Here is a 15,382-nt window from a genome sequence, read left to right on the forward strand (position 1 = left end):
CAACAGAGACTATAGGGCCAGCAAAGCCTAAAATATTTCCTATCTGGCCCTCTACAGAAAAAGTTTGCCAATTCCTTGCCTACGGTATTGTGTTCTTCTAAAACTTGCTCCAAAATTATGGTGCCGAAGAGTAGGCACAGGTGTGCTTCAAGCAGGAAGCACAAGAGCAGGTAGATACTACAGAACTTAAAATCATGAAGTTTTGAGTGCAATGGAATCTTAGAAATCACCGGATCCTAATACCCAACTGACTGTTGTTTATCACAATAACTATTAAAACTATGAAATCCTCAAACATGCCATTCTGTATCTTCATAGTTCGCTTAGGAGTCCTTCCTTGCATCAAGTACGAGTACATTTCCTTGTAGGTTCTTTCCCTCAGTCATATTCCTATGCATTGCAAGGATATGGACAAGTATGGATGTTTTTCAATACATAATCATATATGTATTGAAAACTATTATTATGTTCTCCCTGAGCGTTTTCTTCTTTAAGTTAGATATTCTAGTTTGCTTCCTTTGTTCCTTTTATGGAAGAGTATTGAGTCCTTTAATAATCTAGTCGTGTTCCTCTAGGTGCATTAATCTATCATCAGGAACTAATGCAATATTTCAGATGTGGTTTTACCAATGTGAAGTTAGGCAGAATTATCACCTTCCATCATTCTAGAAGTTATATTTCTGTTAATGTAAACTAAAATTTAATTCACCTTTGGTGAAACCATATATTACTGTTGAGTCAGACTGTGCATGAAATCAACCAAATCCCCTTTGTTGTTATATAGAAAATTATCTTGCTGTTTTTCCTAACTTTGTCCTTCTGCCACCAGTCATTCCTGCCTAGACTGTGCCCCTGTTTTTACAATGGAGTCCAATTCTGTAACTTCTCATACTTGCTTCTCACCTGGGAAGGAGTAAAATAAATGTCACTAATTCTTTCTCTCTTTATCCATACATGTGAAGAGCAGCTTCTTTCAGACTGCTGTCTCTTCTCCAAACTGCTTTACCCATTTTAAATAGCAGTAAGGGGGTTAAAGCAAAAATACTTCATGAAATTCACAAAGGCTGTCCTATACATTTCTGACTCTTCTTTAGGCAACATGGTGGGTTTGCCCTTGCTGGCCCCCCAGGCTTGTGCAGGCAATTGATAAAGTCTGGCCTATAAATTTTGAATGGAAACGATGTGTGTCACTTCCAGACCAAGCATTTAGCCACCAATTTAAAGCCCTCCAGACCTCTTCCTCTTTGGCGTGATGACCAGCAGTATTCAAAATGGTAGCTGTTTCACTAGCCTGGGTTTCACAGTAAACTGACATGAAACAGAGTCTCCTGCTGACTCATGATAGACGGGGAGCATGAGTAAGCAATAATCCTTCATTTCTGTAAGTGGCTGAGATTTGGGGGTTGTTTTTGCAGCATAGCCTAGTCTGTCTGACAGAAACTCATATTTTTTAAGCACTCATTCATTCAACATTAGGCAAATATTTGTTTAGTGCCTACTATATGTAAAGCACTTGGACTATCACAGTGAGCAAAACAAAAGTCTTTCTACCCTAGTGCAAATAAAGAGTTTGGACGTTTAGTGTAATAGCCACATCAGACTTGGACCCTCCAAATACCACGTGGCAGACAAAATGCAGTATGTTCAGGCCTAGCGTCTTTAGATGTATGATTATCAGTGAACACGTTAGAAAGAGTCCAGACTGGGGGAAAACATTATATTAAGTGAGATAAGTCAGGAACAGAAAGATAAATACCACATGTTCTCACTAACATGTGGAAGCTAAAAAAAGTTGAGTTTGTAGAAGTAGAGAGTAGAATTGTAGTTGTTAGAGGCTGGGAGGAATAGGGTTATTGGTTAATGGATACAAACTTATAGCTAGAATAAATTCTAATATTCTTTAGTAATGCTAGGTGTCTACAATTAACAATAATTTATTGTATATTTTCAAATGACTAGAAGAGAGGAGTTCATATGTTCTCAACACAAAGAAATAATAAATGTTGGTGGTGATGCATATGCTAATTACCCTGATTTGATTATCACACATTGTATATATATATCAAAATATCACTCGCCACTACATAGCTATGTATACTTATTACATGTCAATTAACAAATAATAAATTTTTTAAAACCTTAAAAAGAACAGTCCAGGCTGGGTGTTGGAGTGCCAGGGATTAAGTGCTACTTTTACCACTTACCTGCTGTCTGACTTTGGGCTGACCACTTTCTCTGTCTGGGCCACCATCTCCTTTACCCCTTTCCCTTCATGCTTAATTCCACTCTACACCATTGATACCAATGTTTTCCAGTCTCTACTTTAATGTTTTCAGAAACTGGATGCTCACCACCTCCCCAGGCAGTGGTTCATCTACTGACACTTATGCCTATTTCTATGTCTTTCCTCTGAAGCTCTTAAGCTCTGGAAGCCTGATGATATAAACAATTACTTTTTGTGGTGGAACTCCAATGCCAGAATTTGCATGTAATTCAATTTTTTACTGAGTTCCTATTTTGTGCCAAGCACTGCCTTGAACTAGACCCTCTGGACATTAGAGGAGAAATCTACATAAAGATGCTGAACTTCAAGCCCACTTGGATAGATAAGACTGGCATGATCCTACAGGGATCATGAGAGGGGCATGATCATACAGGGAGAAAACGTCATGGAAGGCAAAGCGAAGATAGACTGATGTGTTTGTGAAGACAGAATGGAATCCCCCATGGCAAGTACAGAGAAGCGGAGTGGGGACCAGATTCTGACCAGCCCTGTGTGCACAATTATTAGAAGAGTTCGCTGATATGAATTTTGAAAGATATGCCAGCCATCCATACTATCTGGGTCTGTAGTAAAGGATGTTTTCCTTCTCAGCCACATAGGCCATATATACATAAAAAAAAAAAAAAAAGCACTTTGCAGAACTGGGACTTTTCCTTTTGTCACAGATTCTCTTTTTGTTTACAGTTTTTATTTAATTAACAGTAGCTACAATATCAAATACGTAGATGTTCTCCCCTGGACATTCCTCATGTTGGTGGCAGATATTGCCAGGTCAGTATACATGGGTCAACTGACGGCTTCCACAAGGGAAGCAGGGTGAGCTTGAGCCTGTCTTTGGGCTGTAACAAGATGTTTGCAGAGGGGAAATATGGAAAGGAATGTCACTGCCAAATGGGTTCCATTCTTTTTATAAGGGATGGCTTTATCTTGCCTTTCAATGAGAATGGCTTTCCCCAGGGCATATATGGTTATAGATAGTTCAGACTCATGACACAAAAACTCAAAGGACTCAAAAAACTCAAGGAATGACAGTGGGGGATAAGAATAACCACACTCGGGCTGCCCCTGCCTCTCCTAAGTAACCCTGTCTCCTCATTCAAATTTCTAGTCTCCGAAGAAAAATTCAAATAAAACATAACTCATTAATGTTGTACTTGCTTAAAAGGGGGGAAAAAGAAAGTAAGTCAAAAAATAAATGCTTGTCTTCACAATGTGAATTAGTTGAGGCAGATGAGTTTCCTGCAGTGTTAGAGGGGAAGTGGCTAATGAACTTACTGAATACAAGGCAATCATTTTTGAAATGCCAAGGACAACAGGGGTAGAATCAGTGACGGAAGAAAAATTAGTGTGTTATTTTCTATAAATGGAAAGGGGGAATTTTGGCTAATTATCTTTCTGAAAATTAAGGTAATCATTAAAAATAATGTACTGACTTTTCTGTAGATGATCGTTTTGAAAACATGTTCATATCCATTATTTCGTTTGGTTCCCACAACAACCTGGAAGGTACATAGAGTATCTTTTTTCTCTTTAAGTTTTTATTTTACAGATGAGGATTTAAGATTTTGAAAAGTTAAAGGAAAGGATTTTTTCAAGATTACACCACTAACAAGCAGTTACATCAGGAATAAAAACCCAATCCTTCTAACTGATCTGGTCGATATAGAAGAAAAGCAAAGCTTGGGAGTTTACAGGGGGTTCATAAAATGCAATGCATTTCAAAGATGAGGTTTGGCAATGTGATTTAGTGGGCAGGAGCTCACTCTGGAGCAGAAACTGCAAAACAGAAGCCCGAGGTCATAATCTAGTACTGGATAAGCTTGCACAAGTATGGCCCAAACAGTATTTGCAAAGCTTTTTCCATTTTTAACAACTTTTAGAAATCAGAACATTTTGCAATAAAATCTAGATTTCTGACATCCTTTTTTACCATCAGCATATCTGGCCCCACTGGCCAACATTCCCACATAGTCACAACCCACAGAAGCTCAGGAGCAGAGCTGTCCCCCTTAGATAGACATGAGCTCTCTGGTTTGCTTCAGTCCCACCACTCCCTATCGTCCCCAGTTCTGAAGACCAGTGTTCAGTTGATGTTTCTCATCTCGCTTGTGCCGTTGTTTTTGTCTTCCCCATCTGCATCACTCATTAGATTCTGGGGTCTTTTGAATTTGTGTATGAAGGCTTAGAGATAGCCTCCGACCTCTATCAATTTCTAGCTACATGAATGTGGGCAAATTACTTTCACCTTTACAGTGTCCTTTGCTTTTTCCATTCTATAAAGCAGGGATGATGACAGTGGCATGATAGTGGATATTTGGGATTCTTTTTTCAACATCATTCCTTTCTTTTGACATTCCCATCTTATGGGGATAAGGAGGCCCACTAGTTTTCTCAGCCTTCCTAGCATCTAGGGCATAAGTGAGTAGCCGTGGCTCCTCCAATCAGATGTAGATGAACCAGACTTAGAACTTAGAGTTAGTGATCCAAAGGAACACACACGTGTGCGATTGCAAGAGCTACAGCGAGTTTCTGGGGACAGCCATGGCAGATGTGTCAGTGGTGCCATTTGAAATGCGTCATCAGTATGTTGGTGGTGTGAGCTGTGATGTGTGTGGCCAGTGTTGAAATCATCTGGGCTTTCCCCACTGCCTGGCATTTTGTCAACAATGATCTCTAGTTGTGCAACTTCCATGCCTGGTTCTCTGGCTCTCCCAGAGAATCTGGGAGCTCCTTGATATACTATAGTTCTTGTCTTTTGCCTGTTGGCTCTCAGATACCTTCCCCACTTTTCTCTGATTCTACTCAGGGTTGCACAAGGTAAGCGCTACAAAATTCATTTCCCAAGCCATGGCAGCAGGTTTGTATGGCCTGAAGTTTATGCACTTAGGGGCCCTCTGTAATAAAAATAACACCAAGTTATAAATGCAAAATTTTATACTAATAGGAGTATTTATTTTTCATGAGAAAAGATCACAACAAATTACAAATCTTAAAAATTTAGTTAGGATTAAAAAAAACTAGAACAAATAAAAAACAAAAAGCTAGAAAAATAAGGTTATATTTTATTTATTACATGTCAAGATGTATCTCATAAATTTTTTCCTAGAATTTTTGGCCCCACACTCTTTAATTGTCTCTTGCTATGGGCAATAATTTTGTATAGAAAAAGTATTAATATAATTCAGTCTTTTTTGAAGTATACTGATTATAATTTACTCTTTTATTACTGACAATTTAGAAAAGTTTCCATTCATAGCATTAGTAATATTGTGCAAATTGTTAAGGTCATTGTTAATCATGGGGAAGCCTCTTTCAAGCTGCTTTCACAGATCTCAAGGCAGTTTGTTTCTTGTGTTGTGACCAATGATTTTGTTATCAGTGTCCTGGTGTTAAGACATCCGAGGTGAATGCCAGGTAAAATGGCACAATAGGCATTTGGGTATTACTGCAGTTCATTCTGACACCAAAACATCAAGAAAGACCTTTTTTTTTCTTTTTGACCTATCTGAATGTCTGGTGGGGCATTTAAAATTCACGCTAGATGTGGAAAAATTCTTAGGGGTGTGGGACAGTCTGATGTTATAGGGTACCTAGCATCTTCAGCCTTTCCACAGGTAGTGGTACTAGCAACCCCCAATCCTTATGTCAACCACAACCAATGACTTTAGTAGACACAGAAATAACTGTGAACCACATACGTATATCCCACTAGTCAGTAACTCAGTGAATCCCCAGTTCAGCCTCCCCTAGCCAGCCCCTAAATAAGCCCTGAAGAGGAAATATGATATAGGGGAAACCATCCTACAAGGTGAAAGCAATTATAACCATTTGAATTAAAATACTATCCTTTTTCAGATTGTAAACATATGACCATGTACACAATTTGCTAGCACCCCCCCCCCACCCAAGCCCTTGGAAGGGGTCTACACAACAAGAGGGCCCGAAGCTTGAGGCTCCCTAACTTTCCTCTCAATCTACTTCTCCCTCTCCAGCCTTGTTTGGCTGAAGGGAGGCACTGGCAAGAGATGAAGGGGCTCCTGGCCTTTTGGATAAGACCATCTCTTCCATTTATCCCTCCAGCCCTAGGACAAATAGTGCTTCCTGCCTCTGTTAATCTCTGTCACCATCCCATTCAGTTTTCAGGTCATCTAAAACATTTGTAACTAGTTGCCATATTAAATTCATTCAACTCGATCACATAGAATGGGTCATTTTCTCAAATGGAACCTGCTCCATACTCATTTTTTGCTTATAGGAATATGCTCAGAAATATTTGTATATTTCTGAATTTGTCCTAAAGATTTTGTACAGATATATATCTATTGCCTTTAGTAAACTTTTATGTGAAACACCTAGTTGAGCCCACAGGTTAATCTGAGGGCCATTATATCTATATATTTTTATCATATATTGATATAATTTTTATCTATTTATCTATCTAGAAATAGGGAGTGTCATTTTTCTCCATAATTGATATGGCATGCAAAAGGTAACATATAGTATTATAGGAAACCCTTAATTGTGGGTGAGCACAATCCAGAACCTTCTAAAAGCACAAGATATAACAATACTTGTCTATGCAATAGGGCCAAATTATAAAAAGAAAAATGGTACAAAGTAGCATCTTTAAATATTTTAAGCCAAGTAATCTAGTGGGATTAGAGCAAGGAACAGAAAATGAAATTTTATTTAATTTGGAAAAGCATGCCTGGGGGAAGTAATATTTAATTCAGATATATCAGCAGAAGAGAAAAACGAGGATGGTACTGATGCTGAAAGAGGATTTAGAATAGTGGTGACAGCAAATTTAGGGTTAGCACTGTAATCAGATGGTAACAATTTTTTAGGAGCGTAAACTACACTGCACGCTGAGGAGAGAACAGCACATTGGTGTCAGTAGTAGAACATAAAAAGAAAAGACAAAGCAGTATGAATTGAGTTGCAGGGGACTAGCAAGAATGACAGTGATGGCATCTTGTACTTTTTTTGGTCTTTTTTTGCATTGAAGATATTTTCATAAATAGGACAGATGGTTATAACAGACAGTGAAAATGACTCAAGTACTAGAATTTGAGGGGGGATTCTAGAAACTACCTGGGTAACCCTCATTGTACAAATGAAAAATGAGAGCCAGAGAGACTGAATAATTCACACTACATCATTTGGTCCTCTTTTTCCCCCTCAGAATTTAGTTTGTGAATGCATTTACTCATACAGCTCTATTAATGTTAACTGAGGGAAAACTTACAACTCACCATAATTATTCGTATAAATGGTGTAAAAGAACACAACATTTTTGCACAGATAAAAGGAATAATTCAATCATCGAAAATATCTTATTTCAAGGATAGGTGCCATGTCTTGTTCTTTGTATCTTTAGTGCCAACCTTGTGACTGACACGGAGAAGGCATTAAATAGACTTTAGATATTCATTAAATGGATCTTTGGTTGACGACTGGACGGTTGGATGGTAGGATGAATGGGAAGGAGGAAAAAGGGTGGATTGGATAGATGAGTAATTTTCAAAGGGGAAGCTTAATCTGTTCTCTAATTCCCTGGGGAAGAGTGGACTATGCCAGTTCTAGGCCATACAATCTTAGACTGAACACCACAATGAAAACACTTCTTAACCATCTTGAACAGCAAAGACTTCATAACAGGTAATATAATAAAGCTAGTCTCATTTCATGATCAAACATCACAAACTTGAGATTGTCAAGAGAGGTATACTGGAGTGTCAATAGCTTGAACAGTAACCATTTACCTAAAATTACACACAAGAACCCATTCTCCATGACTAAATGGAAGAATACCAAATTAATGAAAAATGTGAATTATAGAATGCAATTTTATTGCTTTTAGATACATCTAGGAAATGGATGCAGGCTAATAAAATATTATCTGGAAGAGGCCATTGGAGAAAACTTTTCATTAATAAGAATTTATAATTTTTTTCTCAATTATAAGTAAAAGGATGCCTCCTACAAACTTAAGGATGTTTTTAAACAGTTCTCTGGCATAAAAACATTCTCTTGGCACCTCTTTTACACTGTTAATTAGACATGACATGCAAACCTTTTTTTTTTTCACAATACCAAGCCTGTCTGAATTTTCACAAATTTGGAATTAGTGGAATTAGTCTGAATGGATGACGTCTGCTGTTGTTGAAAACAACAGGCATTCCACTGAATGCTTAACTAGAGATCTCGAATACGTGTTACTTAGAAGAAGTTTCAGATGAGCACGATTTCCTCCAGTAAAGTTTGTCTGTCTCAGTGATTAATTGTGTAGTTATTAATGTTGCACATTTTTTAAACTAATGAACAGAAAATTAGAGGAAGATCTGCCATTTCCCCCCCTTTCCTCCCTCTTTCTGTGTAGCTGAGTTCGGTCACCATCAGCACTAAATTCCATTCAGAGTTCACAGTCATCACGATAGCTAGTGCAGTTTTAGGTTAAGCATATTTTATCCATAAATTGCTATATTTGGTTCTCGAGTTATTATTGCAGTTCCTTGGGGTACATTTAAATCCACCTTATTGTAATAGATTATGGAATATTGTGGCTAATGTGTCTAATGTAAAATAAATGGCTATAATGATTTATGATGCGACGCTTCAGTTTTATTGAACATAAGGATCATTGTACTAAAATGGATGGTGTATTGCTGGTTTAGCATAAAATACTGAATAACATATTCAAGAAAATGAATGGCTTGGCCAGTTCATAATATTCTGCCCCTTCCGCTGAGAGGTCTTTAATAAGCAAGAGCGTCATTACACTTGGAAATGTATGTGTAGGTAATCCATTATCTAGAACAGTGACAGGGATCTTCTCAAGTCCTTTTTAAAGAAGGGACTCTTTAGAAGAAAATGCAAAATTCTTTGATCTTTCTGAAAGGATGATTTCCACCCGACCATATAGAAGCAATAACACTGCTTAGCAGATTTGAAAGTGGCCCCCATGTTTAAAAATTATCACTTTAAGACTCTCTCATAACCTGCAAGATGGAAGGGAATTTCAGAAAGGTTTTGATTTTTTTCAGCATTGTCCTCAGACAAGATCCTTAATGTCCTTTTCTCTATGTGTTCGTTCACCAATCTTTTATTTTAACTCTTATAGCACCCAGCATATATAGCTAACTAATGCTATGTCTTTCCCCTGAACTCCATGTTTATGTTTGATTACTTAATAATAAGGTAGATGTAAGAAGGCCTGGTTTAGCTATTAATTCTTATTAACTACAATGTTAAAGATGGTTTTCAGTGATATATTGAGCCAACATATTTGCATTCTCAGACCGAGGAGACTGAAAAGAAATTCTTACCTGGCAAATGACAGGTGTAGATTAACGATGATGTTCTATCTTCCAAAAAGTGGGGGGACATAAAGAATAAGGGAATTGACATGAATATTTTCTGAACTTCTCTTCCTTGTGATTCTGTCCTCACAGTCCCATGACCCTCCTGGGATACATTTTTATGACATAGACAATTCCCACTCAGTAACTAAATCTTTGGGGATTATATTAATAGCATCTAACTAAATAACTAGTTTTCCTCCTGTGGAGTGGCCATGCTGAGAAGGCGCGAGGGGCCCGAGTATTTTGAACCCATCTACTGCATTATGGGTGAGATTGTCATCAGCTCCGTCACTCATTCTGCTCCTCATCATGCCCTGAATTTATGCCCATTCTTCATCCCTCAGTCCAAGCAAGCTCATCTGACCAACTGAAGAGCTATCAGGCACCACACAGCCCACGAGTGAAGGTCCTTTCCTCACAGGCCTAGGAACTCAGTTCAACATGGTGCCATGACACGTGGCAGCTTTAATTTTCTTCTCAGTAGGAGGCTTCACCACTGCCTGAGAAGTCATGGGCCATGATGAGGAAATAATCTAACAAGAAAGTAAATGCTGTGTTTGTGGAGGTAAGGAGTTTTACATTCCAGAAGAGAAAAACGTTTATAGTAGATTCTGTACTGTGTGCATTGCAGACATTTATTTCTTCAATATATATTCTCAGGCCATTTAAAAAACTATTATTGTTTTGAAAAAGTGATATAACCTGGAATATTCCTTGTAGAAAGGAACTAGCAATATTTTGATGTTATAAATTATTTTGGGTGGTCAAAAGCTTGTGAATCAGTCTGTTTGTTAGTATGGACATTTTCTCTGTAATCAGCAACTCAAAATTCAGGTAGTGAGGACCGTCTTTTTGCTAATGGGTACGTTGCTTTTGGATCTCTTGATACCTCAGTCTAGAAAAGACCAAAACAAGAACTGCTGAGAAACATCTGACCTCAGAAGGTCCCCAAACCTTCACAACCCCTCCACCCCCAGTTCCTAAACTTGAGGATTCTTCTCCACAGCAAATTCTATGTAGTCAGTAAACATTGTCAGGATGTTTTCATAGAGAATATTAGTGTGTTTTCTTTTTTCCCTCACACCTTTGCTGTTTTTCCCTCAAAATATTGCAGTAAATTAAAATGGCTCAGAAGGTCTTACCACCACCCCATAAGATACCGTTTCGTCTGCATTAATGCTCTCACACCAGCTTCAGTTTGAATCCCTGTTTCATCATCTTTAGAACCGATCCACAGTATTGTGACTACAGAAAAGGAGCTTACCAGAGCCAAAACACATAATCTAATGTTTGGCCAATGAGAGGCCCTTTTGCTCTGACTCCATTACCAATTCACCATCTCCCCACCTGCTATTTCCAAAATTTTCCCTTCTGCCATTTCCTTATACTGTGCTTCCCCCATATCCTTGCATTTAAACTGTTCATCATATCAAATATCTACTTCATTCCTTCTAAATTTTCTGTCTTACTTCTAGCACCAACGTAATATTCAGAATCTAGGCTGCCATTTATGCAAGTCCACACATAGAATTACTAATGTTAACATGTCTCTCAAAAAAGTGCTAAAGGGGCTTTATCTGAAACCTAGGATTTATATACATCTTTTTACTAGAGATATGATTTGGCATTTTCTACAGTAAATTCATCCAACTACTTCTTCCTTCAGTCTTGAAGTATATAGTAAGATCCCAGGACATTGCAACTTCAATGTCCATCACTTAATCCCTTCAAAACACTTTGATTTACAGAACAGAGGATTGTACCTGGGAAAGTTTGAGGTATTCACCCAACATTGATATTTAAAAGAATTTTTTCTTTATATCCTCCTTCACATTATAAGCCTCATAAGCCCATCAAAGGAACTTTGGGTTTCTCTTTGGGAACATTGTTTTCCCAAGTGCTCTAGCCCAGTGTAGAAATCTGCCTGGGTTTGACAGGCAGGCCTTTCAGTTCTAGGCACAGTAATTCCAGGACAAGATTGGAAAGCATTGAGGCTGTCAAGTGCAATTATTACTGAGCAAAACAGGAAAAAGGATCCATTAGAAGTTATGTGCGATGTATTTAGACTTTGGAAACTTGGCCAAAATGACTTTGAAACATATGGGGGTAAGCCATAGGCATTTTCTTGGATAGAGTGGTAATGTTATCTCCTTCCTCCAAGCCAGAGATAACTGAATATCTGTACTATGCATGTCTTTTTTGTTGACCAAAAAATATAAAATATATAGAAGTATACTTAACAGAGACCAAACAAAGAAAAATCTTAAATTGTGCTGTCAACCATTGCAATTCTAGAATAAATGCAAAGATAACTTGCTCTTGGGAAGAGGGCTCAGTGTTGTGAAGTTGTTACTTCTCCCTGGAAGGAACTATAAATTCAAGGTGATGCTCTCCAAAATTTAAAATATATACATATATAAAATATATATATTATTTTAATTATGTATTTAAATTTTATGTAAAATATATATTGTAAAATATGTAAAATTTTTATTAAAATTTTATAATATATATATTTTAAAATATATAATTTAAAATATATAATGCATCATAAGTGATAGCCATCAAAACAGTGATTTACTGGTACAGGAGTAGCCAGATGCATGGGGTGTCACTGGATATAGAGGAAGTCCCAGATACATGTGGAAATTCGATATGAGGCAGCCATTCAAATGAGTGATAAAAAGATACACTATTTAATAAATGTTGGGGGAATAATAAAACTTCCTACCTCATTCTTTCCACCAAAATAAGCTTCAGTTAAACCATAGAGGGATAAATGATTCTAATTAAAAAAAAAAAAAGTTCTGAAAGGAACATGGGTGTATTTTATGCTTAGGATGGGAAGACTTTTCTAGGAGTCACATTAAATGCAGGAGCTCTAAAGTAAAATATTGATTTGTTTGGCCACAAAACAAAATTAAATTCTTATCAAAAGTCAAGACGAACAACAAACTAATATAAGATATTTGTGATACATATTTCAAAGGTCTGATTTTCTCACTGAGCCAAGTACATTTATTTATATATGAATATACACATAGACACACACACACACACACACACACACACACACACACACATATACACACATAATACCATTTTAATTCTTCCAAATAGATTCCTAATATTGATGTACTCTGGGAAGATACATACCAAATTTTTTACCATGGCGTTGGGACAATCTTTTATTTAATATAATTTTGTAATCATATTTTTATAATAGTAAAAGCATTATTATTTTTATAAACAAAAACTAAAACCTGTGTTGACATTGTGTTTAACTCTGAATGACCCCTAAGTCAGTCATCAGTATTTTAGTATTTTTAGTATTTGGGGGCAAAAAAGACTTTTTTAAGAATCAGAAGCTGTGGATCCTATTCTCTGACAAATACACATAAGTGTAGACTCCCAAAATGCTGGGTGAGTTATGAATCCCTGCTCTAAATAGTTCTTCTAAAGTTAGTCACAGTTCTCTATTGCTGTGTAACAAACCACCCCTAAACTTAATGAATTACAACAAGAACCATTTTATTCCTCATGATTCTGTGGATCTGAAATTCAGGCAGGTGTCGGCAGGTCCAGCTTGTCTCTGCTTCAGGTGGGGTTGTTTTTTTTTTTTTTTTTTTTGTCTTTTTTGTGACCGGCACTCAGCCAGTGAGTGCACCGGTCATTCCTATATAGGATCCGAACCCGCAGCGGGAGCGTTGCCCCGCTCCCAGCACCGCACTCTCCCGAGTGCGCCACGGTCTCGGCCCAAGGTGGGGTTGTTTTTGTATTAGTGGGATTGAAGGATCCAAGAAAGCCTCACTTATACGTCTGGGGCCCTGGTACTATCTGTCGGCCTCAGTGCTCCTCATGGGCATCTCTCCAGTGATTACCCTGGGCTTACTTACATGGATGCTCTGGCAAAAATGGGGGCCACGTGATCTCTGAAGGCCTGGACCCAGCCATCACATGAGACCATTTCACCACAGTCTGTTGGTCAAAGCAAGTCACAAGGCCAGACCAGATTCAAGGGGAAATAGGCTTGTGGTAGGAAGAATGGTACAGTCATGTTGCAACTCATGGGATGAGAGGGATTGCTGTGGCTATTTTTTAAAATAATCTACCATAATGTCATTCTCTGAAAAAGTACCACTTTTAGCCAACGGATGAATTTGTACATTTGTGCCCTAACATTCACACTCAACACAACATAGTTATCTGAGAGTGACTGTAAACTATAATAGCAGTCTACTCAATTTAAATACCCAAGGTTTTTTTTTCTTGCAATTTATTTAAAATCCCTCAAAATAAAAACTATGAATGTATGCATGAAATGGGAAAGCAGATGCAATAATTTTGTCTTACATATTTTATCCACTTTGATGTAAAATATTTTGCCATGACTTAGAATGCTCTACTTTAGAAGGTCTTCAGAAAACCCCTACTGTCCTAGATAACAAAGGGTTGTACATTTTTATGCTAGACTTTCATGCCCACACCAAGAGGAAGAGCTGGAGAAAAAACACAAGCTTGACACTAAAAATGGGTGAATATAGTGATAAGATTTAGAAATTAAACTAAATTTATAATCCCAAATCCCAAGAGAACTTCCAGCTAAATGTGGTAAATTTAACTACAAGTTCGTCTCCCTTCTAAAACACCACTTACATACTAGTACGTCACTCTTAAATGACAACAGACAATCAAAGATCACCAAGGACATGAGGAGAGCCTCTGAACAATTGGAGAGCAAAAGAAAACAAACAAGAGATGAACCTAAAGGAAACAGAGATAATAAAGGAAATGGAAGAAAATAATGAAAATTACTAATTTGTAGTCTCAGCTAAATTAGAAGACTTTGTATATTAATAAAGAGCAGGAAACAGGAAAGAAGGAACCAGAAAGAGCTCTTGGAAATAAAGATAAAATTGCTGAAGTGAAACAAGATGTAAAATGTAAATGTTCTTGTGGATTCAATTTTAACCAAGGCCAAGATCAGCAAATTCCAGATCACCTACTTTGTCCACGCAAGAGAATATGAAGCAGGCTTTGCATCCCTTATCATCACCTGCCTTAAGCATATAGGAGAGAAGATAAGGAGATTTATGGATGAAGGCCAGTTGGGAGAATTTTCTTAAAGATAGTTACCAGTGTGTTCTTTGCTGCTCATCTCTCCCTGGGAAAAAGAAGAGGACTGCTCGCTCCACCCCATCAGTAAAGTGAGTTGACTTAGAGAAACACTCAAAGATGTTGCCATATATCTCCCTAAAATTCTAGGGGGCAGAGTGATTGGAACCTAACTTGACCTGAGAAAGTCAAAATTGGGTGGGAAGGCTGTCTGGAGCTGCCCCTAACCATAGAACAAAGAGAAAGGGGCACAGTGAGAGCCTGCTGCACACCACTGGTGGTTGGACAAAGGTTTGTGCTTCCTATGGGTTGTGTGGGAAAATTGTGAAAAGGAGCAGAAACTGAGTCATCCTGAAAAGGACCCCTGGAAAGGTACAACATCCCCAATTGTCTTTAGAGACAATTGTCTATTGAGTCTATTTTTAATACCTACAAATGGCCCAAGTTCCTTTCAAAGGTAGGTAGAAAATATTCAAAATAATATAGTTGACAGGCTATGGTATTAAAAAAATAAAATGATTTACACCTTACAAGTCCAACATTTTTTTCAATGAACTAGTTAACATTTGTGGTTTCATCATTAAGCATCTCGTTAGTGAATCTGTTGGTACCTCCTGTT

Source organism: Cynocephalus volans, chromosome 11 (genome assembly GCF_027409185.1).
Source record: "Cynocephalus volans isolate mCynVol1 chromosome 11, mCynVol1.pri, whole genome shotgun sequence".
Classification (NCBI taxonomy): Eukaryota; Metazoa; Chordata; class Mammalia; order Dermoptera; family Cynocephalidae; genus Cynocephalus; species Cynocephalus volans.